Source organism: Psammomys obesus, unplaced genomic scaffold (assembly GCF_907164565.1).
Source record: "Psammomys obesus unplaced genomic scaffold, mPsaObe1.curated_primary_1811, whole genome shotgun sequence".
In the NCBI taxonomy this organism is placed as follows: Eukaryota; Metazoa; Chordata; class Mammalia; order Rodentia; family Muridae; genus Psammomys; species Psammomys obesus.
In genome coordinates this window covers 9,630,998-9,644,219 of record NW_026591918.1, presented here as the reverse complement: position 1 = coordinate 9,644,219, position 13,222 = coordinate 9,630,998, and the positions used below count along the sequence as shown (strand labels likewise).

The following is a 13,222-nucleotide window of genomic DNA, read 5'->3' as shown; positions in this document are numbered from 1 at the left end:
CGGGCCTTTTATTTTACTCTTTTCTTGACAGGATCTCACTATTTATTCCCCCTCCCCACAATGGAGAGTTTGCAAAAACTCTCAAAACCAGAAATTTTTAAGAGCAAACCAAGCGGGAATGAGTGACTGAAAGGTCTGAGTGATCACTGTTGACAGATGGCAGTTCGTTCTCTCTACCAGACACTCACCTTTCTCCTCAGCAATTTTAAGGGCCTACCATGTGGCCATAAGGAAGCCGAAGGAAGGCCCGCCCTAGACCAGATGGTTCCTGCTTCTCTCGTCCGCATGCTCCAGCCCATCTGTGGGCTCAGCAGGTCAGTGCCTGGGCAGAGTCCACCTCCATTAGCCTTGGCTTCTCTCCTGTGAAACAGTAATAAGGGTGTCAGGGAAATGATTTCTAAGGCCTCTCTCTGCTCTGATGTGACTTCGAGTAGGTTATTTCTAGCTGATTTCTGGTCTTGGGAGAAGTTCTAGCTTGACTGAAGGGTAGCCTGAGGAAGGACGGGAGAAAACGAGTGGATGCAGTTCTCACAGTGGCCTGTAGGGGGAGCCAGACCTCCACCGAACCCCTGTGTTGACTGCTCAAGGCCAGGCCAGCTTGCAACAAGGCCTACTCAGCCAAAAATATCTCTGCGCCCACGTGCTTTCAGTCCCGGGGGGCGCCCTACTTAATGTGAATGGGGCACCTGACATTTGCTGGACCTACCTTCTGAGGTCTGGGGCAAAAAAAGCCTGGTGGTTACTACTGGCCTCAGTGATCTCTCCCAACGTCTATGTCTCCATATCCTAAAGGCTCCCAGGACTTTTGTGTTATAAACTGGCACTGCCCAGCGTGGTGAGCTAAGCACCGCGTGGCTTTGACCACTCAAATATTGTTGAAAACTTAGTTCCTTCATAGTCATGCCATCATATTTCAAGTAGACGGACTGGCAGGTGCTGTGGCTCGCTGGAGCTGCTCTCTCCCAGGAAACCTCGGAGGTGGAGTGCGGCTGGAAGAACACTAGAGTGTGTCCTTGTCTTCAAAGAGGATCTTGCTCTGCCCCTCCCCATTTCCCGGCTGCCGTGAGCAGGTCAGCTCTGCCCCTGCCCTGGTGCTCTGCCTTAACCAAGGCCTGGAAGCCAGACCACAGCCCAAACCCTCAACACGGGAGCCGAAAGAGACCTCCATTCCTCTTCATTGTTTCAGGTGTTCACCACAGAGGCAAGTCTGCAACACAAGCACCTACTGTGTGGAGCACAGTACTAGGCGCTAGAGAAAACTTATTAATGCCGATGGCCCCACAGGTATGCAGAGAATGCTGTCCTGCCCTGGCATTGCGCGCGCACGCGCGCGCGCACACACACACACACACACACACGTACACACACACACGTACACACACAAATTTACACACATGCACACCCACAAAAATATACAGATTTACACACACATGCACACTCACACATAAATACACCAGTTCACACACACACAGAGGGGAACCTCCCTGGTGTTTCATTTTGGAGTCTAGTAGTCCTTGGCATTTGTCATCTCCCGAAGTAGAAGGCCTGCTTTCCAGGTTGGTGCGGGGTAGGCCCTGGAGAAGCTGGGCTGCAGTCATGGCCTCGCAGCGGAGATGGATCCAGCGTCAGAGCACCAACGTTACCTCCATGATTGTTACCCCATTCCCACCCACCGTGCTCACCGCGATCTGTGTGCTGCTCTTTCCCCTGACCTAGGGTTGTCGGTGTTCTTCACTGCCACATCGTGGTGTGCGTTAGAGAAGGGAGCTGTTGTGGTGTGAATCTGAAATATTCCCCGTAGCCTCAGGTCCCAAGGGCCTGCTTGTCAGCCAGTGGGTTCTGAGAGCTCCAACTGTTAACTCGGAAATCACCGCACGGGGACCAACACTCACGTGTGTAACTCACAAGAGTGTTTTATTTTTAAAAAACCTGCATGCAGGGATCAAACCATTTTACAAAACAGCGACCTAGACAAAGGCTCGCAGGCCTTTTTATAGGAAACTAGGAGAATTCTAGCAAGAGTTAAATAACAAAAAACCTCATTGGTGGGTGCCAGGGAAGCTACAAGGGTCCTAATTGGCTTGCATCCAGGTGGTTGGTGGCTGCATTCTTGTGCCATGAACGTTTAACTACAGAATGAAATGAGCCTGCCCAGCACAGATGCCCAATCCTGAGACAAGATATTTTCCCATTCTTGTGGTTATCTCCAGGCTGTTTCTAGGGTAGAAGATTTTTATGGTCTTGTTCCTGGAATTGGTGACCTATGGCCTAGTCCCTGGGACTGGTGACTTATGGCCTAGTTCCTGGGACTGATAACTTTTCTTTCAAAGTCAGGCCTGGTCCTAAAGTGGAGACAAATTATGCTGTCCTCTCTCAGCCTGATCAGTGGAGTTATCCCTTGATGCATGATTGGGAAGTGGCAGAAGAGGGAGAGTAGGGGCTGAATCTTGCCCTGGCCTTTTGGGGGTTTGTATGGTGCTGTGTATTCAAATGCTGATTTCAGTGCCTTGAGTTCTGGTTACTGCCCTGCCGGGGACATTGTTATTAATGTTGAACTGTTTCCTGTACCCATGTGATGAGAAGAAATGTTCCCCAGTTATCCTTGATTGGCTGGTTAAAAGGCCCACACTTGGGCAGGGCAGAAGGTGGTAGGTATGGCTAAAGATAGAAGGCTTTGCGGACAAAAGGATCTGGGGAAGGAAAAGTACTAGAGGAGGAAGAAGGATGAGGAGGTAGCCTGGGACAGAGCTGGGAGGTAAAGGTAATACAAGGTTAATATTTGCCCTGTTCCAGGTAAGATAAGGCTGTTCTAAAATCTATCAGGTGTCTGTGTCTTTTATTGATTGTGATAGTGGGTTAGATATACTACCGTAATAATTATAATAATAAACATTATTAGACCATACCATTAAATTATTAAAGGGCCAGCAACACTGGCCCTTTGCGAGAGCTTTCTTCCTCTGCTTCCTGTCTGCAATGAAGTGAACACACCCCATGTCGGGTGTGTTCTGCCCAAGCGAACAGGGCAGAACCCTCTAAAACCATGAGCCAAATGAAGCCCTCCTTTCTCGCCTTGCTCCTGTCAGGGGTTTGGCTATGGCAACGAAAGCAGTGATGAAAAGAGGCTCCGTCCTCATCAACATGTTTCCAGTAGCTCCCACTTCTCTGCCTAGTGCCACAAACAGTGGGAAGACTTCCCCTGTGCTGTCAGGGGCAGGGCCAGCCCAGTGGCAGGGGGGTGGGGGGAGCAGGTGTCCTCTGGCATCGTCTGGACAGCTGTACTCTCCTTCCTTTGGCCTTGAGTATGAGGACGATGTTCAGGGTCTCAAGCCCATGAGGCTGGGGAAGGCTGCACTGATGCGGCTCAGGTTGGGTCTGCCCTGACAGCCCTTTGGGATGAGGTCTTGGAAAACAGGTGGTTTGAGGGCGGGAAATGAGCTGGAACATCAGGAGTGTGGGAGTGGGGAAATGAGCGGGGGCCAGAGGAAAAGCCACATTTTCAAAGCTGCTACCCAGCTCTGCTGCATCCTCCAGAATGTGTCTGGAATTTCCTACCTGGACGTCTGCCGAAAGCCTGTGTGTGGAAGGCTTGGTCCCCAAGGCAGTGACAGTCAGAGGTAGGACTTTTAGGAAGGAATTGAGTCATGGGAGTTCTGGCCTCATCAACTGATTCATCCATCCACGGCTCCATTATGTCAGGACCTGTTGGGAACTTAGGAGGCAGGAGCTAGTTGAGCTAGTTGAAGGGGATTGGTCCTGGACTTTACAGCCTTGGAATTGTTTCTTGTCTTAGCCACTCACCTCTGTTTCCTGTTCTTCGTAAGGCGGGCAGCCTGGTCCTTCCACCATGCTGCTCTGCCTCACCGTTAGCGTAAACAATGGAGCCAGCCAACTGTGGACTGAAATAAATATTTCTTCCTTTTATACTTGAGAGAATATCTGTCACAGCAGTGAAGCTGACGACACAGTGGCCTCATCTACTCTGTCTTCGGAGCACACCCCAGGTCAGAGTACAGATGACATTTAGCAATGGCCTAGACAAAATCTGAGCCAGCACAGACCTGCTCAGTGGCTGTGGCTGAGAGGAAAGGGTGTGTGTGTGTGTGTGTGTGTGTGTGTGTGTGTGTGTGTGTTTGTTTGTGTGCGCGCGCATGCTACCATCAGCATCTGCTGTGCGTACTAAGCCTTATAGTCATTACTATAAGGGCGTGGTCCCGGAGTGGGTGGTGTTAGTTCACAAGTCTAAGCACCGGCCCACTCCTAGTTTGCTTGGCCACCTGTGATGTCATCACTGGTCTCCTCTAGGAGCCCAGGATAAAAGGCTCCTCCTCCCCCTCCCTTTTCTCTGCCAGGGCACCTCACCCTCATCTCTGTTTCTCTCCCACCCTGCTCTCATGCCTCACCCAGGCCCTAAGTCTGTTCTGCTTCTCTTCCCCCCGAATAAACTCTTCCACATAAGATCTGTTGTTGTGCACGTGGCATCATTTAAAAGTGCTAACAGGTGGTGTGCCCCAGACCCAGGGGGAATGTGCACCTCCTCTGCAGAATAGCAGTCTCCTAGGAGTCCAGTCTGAAGCGAGGGTGAAAGCTGAGCTTCTGGAAAGGTGTTGGGACCCTCACTGAATTTCATGTGGTCTGTGTGCTAGTGGTAAAGCTGCTGTGAGCCTCAAGGGGTAGGTATGGCAGAGCTAGAGGAAGCCATGTCCTTTCTTGCAGTCTCTTTCCTCAGCTTCCTGTCCGCAGAGAGGTGAACAAGCCCCTTCACCACATACTCCTGCCACTGTGACGGTCCCCTCAAGGGCACAGAGTACACGGAGCCGACCTCTGCTACGTGCCTGGGCAGACTTCCTTTTGCCTTTGACTTGGCAGTGGCATTCGGATACCTGTTCTGTGCCCCAGCTTGGGTCTTCTATTGACCTTAGTTATGTTGGCTAGGTATCAGTTCTGTCACAGAAACCACTGTGCATAGCCTGAGTTCAGTTTAAAGTTCTCCTGGGAAAGGTGGCAGCCAGCAGCAAATTTTGTTAACATTCAGAATGTCTGTCACTCTCCTCCCCAGCAACCAGGCTCCATTTAGCTTGAGGAGGATTCTTGTGGCCGAGCATGTTATCTGAGCTGTCACCATCAAGCTTTGTCGCCTTCACATGAGTGGCAGGAAATGCATGGGTGAGCCCTGTCAGTTTCCCTGCTGTTGGCATCGCTCAGATGTTCAGCCGTGACTCATCTGGCTATGAGTCACCGAGAAAGAGAGAGAGAGCGCCTGGTGGCACTGCCAGAATTTGAAAGGGCTTTTTTGGGGACAGAGGAGTCTCCCGATGTGCCCTTATTCCTGTGCACGCCTTGAGTGGACTGTTGCTTAGAACCACAGGGCATGTGTGTGCCGGCCGCTTTAACCAGGGTGCAGTGCCTCTGTCAGATAAACCCTGAGGGGGGAAAAAAAAAAAAAGACATCACCCCCTTGGGCCCAGCTTTGAAATCCTACTTGACACAAACAATTGCACTGACATCAGACAAGTCTGCTCTGTGCTGATACAGACATAATGGGACCACACTGTCCAGTTTGTTTTCTGTTGGTCCCCAAGGCAGCCATATTCAGAGAGAGGCTTTTAGGAAGTGATTGGATCATGGGAGTTCTGGTTTGTCAACGGATTAGTCTATCCATGGCTTCACAGTATCAGGACCTGCTGGGAGCTGATGGGAACTTAGGAGGCAGGAGGTCATTGAAGGCAATTGGTCTTGGGAGTTACAGCCTTGGAATTATTTCTTGTCCTCTTTCAAGTATTCTTTTACAGCAATGAAACACTCACTAACACAGTGACCCTTTGTTTTCAAAGTTTATTTGGTTTATACTTCCAAGTCAGTCCATTGTGAAGGGAAGGAACTCAAGGGAGGAGGTTGAGACAGAAGCTATGGAGGAACACTGCTCACTACTTTGCTTACTGGCTCATGCTCAGCTAGCTTCCACCTGCCTAGGCATGGTGCTACCCACAGTGGGCTGGGCCCTCCTACATCAATCATCAATTAAGATAATCTTTTACACCTTGGTCACAGTTGAAGCTCTAGCTAGAGTAATAAGGCAACTAAGGGAGATCAAGGGGATACAAATTGGAAAGGAGGAAGTCAAAGTATCACTATTCAAAGATGATATGATGGTGTACACAAGCGATCCCAAAATTCTACGCAGTTGATAAACACCTTCAGCAAAGTGGCTGGATACAAAATTAACTAAAAAAAAAAAAAAATCAGTAGCCCTCCTGTTTCAAATGACAAACAGGCTGAGAAAGAACAATAACAACAAAAAAACCCCATAAAATAGTTTAGTGTAGTTCTACCCAAGCAAGTAAAAGACCTGTGTGACAAGAACTTCAAGTCTCTGAAGAAAGAAATTGAAGAAAATATCAGAAAATGGAAGGACCTTTCATGTTCATGGATTGGCAGCATTAACATAGTAAAAATGGCCATCTTACCAAAAGCAATCTACAGATTCGATGCAGTTTTCATCAAAATACCAACACAATTCCTTACAGACCATGAAAGAACAATTCTCAACTTAATATGGAAACAAACAAACAAACAAACAAACCCAGCAACCACATGGTGGCTCACAACCATCTATAATGAGATCTGGTGTCCTCTTCTGGCCTGTAGGTGTACAAACAGACAGAACATTGTATACATAATAAACAAATAAATCTTTAAAAAAAAACAGAATAGCTAAATCCTGTGCAATAAAATATCTTCAGGTATCTCCATACCTGATCTCAAGCTGTACTATAGAGCAACGGTAATAAAAAAGCATGATACTGACATAGAAACAGACTGGTGGATTAATGGAATTGAATGGAAGACCCAAAAATAAACCCACACATCTACCGATACTTAATTTTTGACAAAGGTGCCAAAACCACACAATGGGGGAGAAAAGCAAATGGTGGTGGTCTAACTGGATGTCTGCATGTAGAAAAATGCAAATAGATCCATATTTATCACCCTGCACAAAACTAAAGTCCAAGTGGATCAAAGACTTCAACAAAAAAAACAGGCACACTAAATCTGTTAAAAGAAAAAGTGGGGAAGAGCCTTGAACTCATTGGTACAGGAGACAATTTCCTGAACAGAACACCAACAGCACAGGCTCTAAGAGCAACAATCAATAAATGGGACCTCAGGGACTCAGACGTTAAGAACACTGAGTGTTCTTCCAAGGGTCCTGAGTTTAATTCCCAGCAACCACATGGTGGTTCATAACCATGAAATCTGGTGCCCTTTTCTTGCCTGTGGGCACAAAAATAAATAAGTAAATCTTAAAAAAAAAAAGAAAGAAAGAAAAGAAATAGGACCTCATGAAACTGAAAAGCTTATGTAAAGCCTACAGACTTGAAAATATCTTCACCAACCCTACATTCCACAGAAGGCTAATATCCAAAATATATAAAGAACTCAAATTAAATACCAATAAAACTAAATAAACCAATTTAAAAATCGGGTACAGAACTAAACAAAGAATTCTCAGCAAAGGAATATCAGAATATCAAATGGCCAAGAAACAAAGACATACTCAATGTCATTAGTCATCAGGGAAATGCAAATCAAAACATCTCTGAGATTCCATCTTACACCTATCAGAATGGCTAAGATCAAAACTTCAAGTGACAGCAGCACATGCTGGCTGTGGAGAAAGGAGAACACTTCTCCATTGCTGGTGGGAGTGCAAACTTGTACAACCACTTTGGAAATCAATCTGGCACTTTCTCAGAAGGTTGGAAATAATTCTACCTCAAGACCCATCTATACCACTCTTGAGCATATACCCAAAAGATGCTCCACCATACAACAAGGGCATATCAATTATGTTCATAGTGGATTTATTCATAATAGCCAGAAACTGGAAACAACCCAGATGTCCCTCAACCAAGGAATGGATAAAGAAACTGTAGTACATCTACACAATGGAATACTATTCAGCTATTAAAAACAAGGACGTCATGAAATTTGAAGGCAAATGGATGGATTTGGAAAAGATCATCCTGAGTGAGTTAACCCAGACCCAGAAAGACAAGGATGTTATATACTCACTTATAAGCTGATTTTAGCCATATAATACAGGATAACCATACTAATATCCACAGACCTAAAGAAGCTAAGTAACAGGGAGGACCCTAGGGAGGATGCTTAATTCTCATTCAGAAGGGTAAATAGAATAGATACTGGTTGAAAAGAAGGAAGAGGACGAGAGCCTACCATTGAGGTCCTCTGAAAAACTCCACCTTGTAGGGGATTGAAGCAGATTCTAAGACTCACAGCCAAACTTTGGGCAGAGCACAGGTATGGAAGAGTGGGAGAATAGAAGGACCCAGAGGGGACAGGAACTCCACAAGAAGACCAACCAAGCTATCAAGTCTGGGCCCAGGGGGAGCCTGCAGAGACTGATGCACCAACCAAGGACCATGCATGGAGAAGACCTAGACCCCCTGCTCAGATATAACCAATAGGTAGTTCAGTCTCCATGTAGGCTCCTAGTAAGGGGACCAGGGGTTGTTTCTGACATGGGTATTGTTGCCTGCTCCTGGATCACTTCCCCCTGGCAGGGCAGCCTTGCCAGGCCAGAGGAAGAAGATGCATTCAGTCCTGATGAGACTTGATAGGCTGGGGTCAGTTAGTAGGGAAGGAAGGCTCTCTTTTTCTGAGGTCTAGGGGAGGGAGTTGGGGGTCAAGAGGGAGAGAGGGTGGGATTGGGATGAGATGAGGAGGGGCGACAATTGGGATGTGAACTGAATAAATTAATTAAATTAAAAAAATTATTTCTGTCAGGTATTGTGATCGCAGAGATGTGAAAATAATTAATACAGGCTCTATCCCTTCACTGCTGTGTGTATGTGAGTGTGGTGGCCAGGGGTTGGTGTGGGATGTCTCCCTCACACCAAGACAGGGTTTCTTGTAGAACCTGGAATTCAGAAGTTCAGCAAGCCCCAGGGATCTTCCTGCCTCCACTTTTCCAGTGCTAAAATTATAGCAGGTGTCACCATGCCTAGCTTTTTTTTTTTTAAATGTGGGTTCTGGGGGCTGGAGAGATGGCTCAGTGGTTAAGAGCACTGTCTGCTCTAGCCAAAGGACCCAGGTTCATTTCCCAGAACCTACATGGCAGCTCACAACTGTCTATACTGCCAATTCCAAGGGATCTGACACCTTCACACTAATGCACATAAAATAAAATTAAAGTATTTTTTAAATGTGGGTTCCAAGGATTAAACTCAGGCTCTCATGTTTGTATGACAAGTACTTTATCCACTGAGCCCTATCCCTAGACTCTATGGGCTCTGTTCTTAGGTTACTCCAGGAAGACAGTTCCCCATCTATCTCAGTTAGGATTTCCATTGCTGGGAAGAGGCTCTGTGACACAGCAGCTCTCATAAAGGCAAACATTTAATTGGGGCTGGCTCACAGGTTCAGAGGTTTAGTCTGTCGTTGTCATGGCGGGAAGCATGGCAGTGGGCAGGTAGACACAATGCTGGAGGAGGTTCCTCAGGCAGCAGGAGACTGTGTCACGCGGGCACAGCCTGAGCATAGGAGAGCGCAGAGCCTGCCCAAACAGTGATACACTTCCTCCAGCAAGGCCACCCCCCACTCCAACAAGGCCACACCTCCCAATGGTTCCACTCCCTATGGGCTAAGCATTCACACACGTGAGTCTATGGAGGCCATTCTTAGTCAAACCATCCCAGCATTTATACCCACCACCATTTGCTCCCTACCGAATTTTTGAGCCATAATGTTGGCTGGAATTTTTTATTTTTCCCTCTATCTCCAACCAATAGTTCTCGGGCTCCTGGTCCTAGGATTCGGTCCAGGGCAGGCAGAAACTGCTCTGTCAGAGTGACTGAATTGTGGCAGGGATTTGGTATACAGACAGCTTGAGCTGTTGCAGCGGTGGCTTAAAGAAGGCTGTGTGAATCAGGGCATTGACATAATGATATGGAGACTTCATTAGTTATAAAAGTTTGGCTATAACTCTGGCCTGTTCCCAACTAGCTCTTATCTTAAATTAATTTCTTTATAATAATATACTTTCTGCCCATGGCCCAACACTTGTTTCTTCCTCCTTGTGACTCTTCCCACCTCTGATTCTTTCCCACAGTTTCTGTCTCTGCCAGATGTCCCGCCTTTCCCTCTTGCCTCAGCAATTGGCAGTTCAGCTCTTTATTAAACCAGTCGGGAGGTGTTGGAAGGAATCTTTACAAAATATGATGTAGCCATAGGAATTAACAATACAAAGTCAAATCTCTGCTGGTATAGAAATCAACATTGGAATAGTACAGAGACAATCTTTACACAGTGTGCAAAGACATCACCCCGCAGCTTTGTGATTATGAGCTCGCTCTCCACTCTCCCTTGAAGTGGATTTGGCCTGTCATTGCCTTGGCAATAGAAGGTGAGGGAAGACTACATCACAGGACTGGTGGCTTTCACTGGTGGTCTTTCAGAGGACTGCTGCTTTCTCTAGGTATATTAAGCCACCGTGTTGAGAAACAGGACTCCCCTGCTCCAGAGGCCAGAGGAGAAGTCCCGAGCTGATGGGAAGGAAAGGGCCCAGCTGCACCTCCCTTTCCAGATATTTCTAACAGCGAATGTGTTAAAAGTATCATTCATTTGCTTTCCCAGACTAGATTAGCCAGGTAACACTAAGTTATACCAGTTGGTACTGCATGCCTCAGAGGAATCAGCCCAAACTCAGCCAACATTGTGAACGGGGATAATGGAGCAGTTATTTTAAGGGAGCTTGTCACATAGCTTCAGGTAACTCCAATGCTGGAGTGGAAGGACATGAGATCTGGAATTGCTTCAGCCACATGAGGAGAATGAATCTAAATGCCCCTGGGTGGTGATCAAGACAAAGCTTTTAAAATTTGATCTCAGTTAAGAGCTCTTTGGTGTCTGAGCTAAGTTCTGTAACTTTCTTCATTTTTGTTCTACTCCAGTCTGGGTACAAAAAAAGTTGACACACCTCCTCCAATAAGGCCACTTGTTCTACTCCTTCCCAAACAGTTCCACCAACAGGAGACCAAGAATTCAAATACATGAGCTTCTGGGGCCATTTTTACTCACACCACCACAGAGAAGGATGGAGAAGAAGATGGTGAAGGGAGAAAAGGATACTATGGGCACAGGACACAAAACATCTAAACAGAGACAAGAGAAAGTATGTTAAAATTAAAACAAATTATAGTTCATAAATGATGCCATAAGTAGATATTAGATAGAAAGAACATCTTATAGGCTGCCTCCTCCTCCTCCTCCTCCTCCTCCTCCTTCTCCTCCTCTTCTTCTTCTGGAAAACACCAAATGGCAAATAACGCTAGTGCAGCAAGAGGTCCCAGAGGACCCAGGGGCCCAGGATTAGGAGGCATCCGAGACATTTGAGGAGGAATTGGCAGGGGAGGCATTAGGGGCAGCAGTCCCAGCTGAGGCTCCGGCCATGGTCGATGCTACAGGGTTCATGGAGGTAAAGCCAAAGTGTGAATCCCTTTCACCAAGTTTGGCTGCCTGGTTAAGGATATGAAGTCCTTGCAGGGGATTTACCTGTTCTCTCTGACAATTAAGGGATCTGAGACTATTGACTTTTTCCTGGTCACACCCCTAAAGGATGAGATTCTAAAGACCATGCTAGCCCAGAAGCAGACCCGGGTTGGCCAGGAACCAGGTTGTCACTATTCTGAACTACAGCGGTCACATCAGTCTTAGTGTTAAGTGCTCCAAGGAGGTGGCTACGGCCATCTGAGGGGCCATCATCTTGGCCAAGCTTTTCATTGTCCCTGCATAGAGGCTACTGGAGAACAATATTGGCAAGCCCTACACTGTTCCATGCAAGGTAAAAGGCCACTGTAGCTCTGTTTTTGTGTGTCTCATCCCTGCTTCCAGAAGCACTGGCATCATCTCTGCCCCTGTGCCCAAGAAGCTACTGATGATGGCCAGTATTGATGACTGCTACACATCAGCCAGGGGCTGCGCTGCCATCTTTGCCAAGGCCACCTTTGATGCCATCTCCAAGACCTACAGTTACCTGACCCCGACCTCTGGAAAGAGACTGAATTCAACAAGTTTCCTTATCAGGAATTTACTGATTTTGTGAAAACCCACACCAGAGTCTCTGTTTAGAAGACCTAGGCTCCAGCTGTGGCTACCACATACAGGTTTATATACAAGAAAAATAAAGTGAATTAAGTCTGTTAAAAAAAAAACAAAAAACCTCTTATGTTTGATACTTGCTTCCTAACAGTGTACTCCTTTAGGAGGCTGTGAGGTCTAGCAAGAAGTAGGCCACTGGGAGAAGGTCCTTGGTTGTTGTGTTTTGCTTTGGTCTCCTTCTGTCCTCTGCCATATGCATCTGCCATTGTGATGTTCTGCTTGAGACCACAGGCCCGAGCAACCATGGGCTAAACCCTCTGAAGCCGTGAGCCTTAAAACCTGAGAAAATCCAGAGACCCTTGAACAGTGTCCTGGAATGGCTGTCTGCTGGATGCAAGTGGCACCCAGAGGGTTCAGGCTCCTCTAGGTTGTTTCTGTCGCCGTCTTACAGTAACAAAGAAGCTAGCACAGAAAGGAAAGGCACGTAGGCAAGCAGGGTCAGTGAGCTCACACCTCTCTGACAGAGGTTTCAGTGAGGAAGGCTCTAAAAGTCCATAAGGATTCTAGTCAAGGTGCTTCGGCATGTGAATCCGTGGTCTAGGGGCAAGGACTTACCGGTACCTGGGAGCAATCAGCACACAGGTAGATGGCTACATCACAAAGATGTGCTTCAAGGGTCACTGTACCTACTGGACACTCCCTCATGGCAACATTGGAAACATAATCACTGTTTGTAAGTCTAGGGCTGTTTTGCATCTCTTGGCAAACACATCAAGATTCTCATTCAGTTGCTTTCCTGGAATTGTTTTTGAAATAGCCCTTCCTTCCCAGAAACCAGAGAGTACATATTTAGCTCTGAGTTTGCACTGACAGAAAATGCAGTGAAGATTGAGATTTCACAACCTTCTGATTCATCGATGACTCATCGTGTTTTCCAAGCCAATGGCACAGAAAATACACAGGGCAAAAACCGAGGAGTACCGCTGGTACAGAATAGACATAGTTGCTGCTTTATAATCTGGAAAGCCAACCTCAGAACTAGAATTCTTTCTGGAGGAGCATTATAAACCAGGCTGCTAATATTAGATATATCTTCTAG

General features: G+C 46.9%; 1 pseudogene; it reads left to right on the top strand.

Annotated features, from left to right (window-relative positions):
* The first annotated feature begins 1,596 nt into the window (after positions 1–1,596).
* On the top strand, positions 1,597–12,153 carry LOC129680618 (40S ribosomal protein S2-like; annotated as a pseudogene).
* Positions 12,154–13,222: the final 1,069 nt, after the last annotated feature.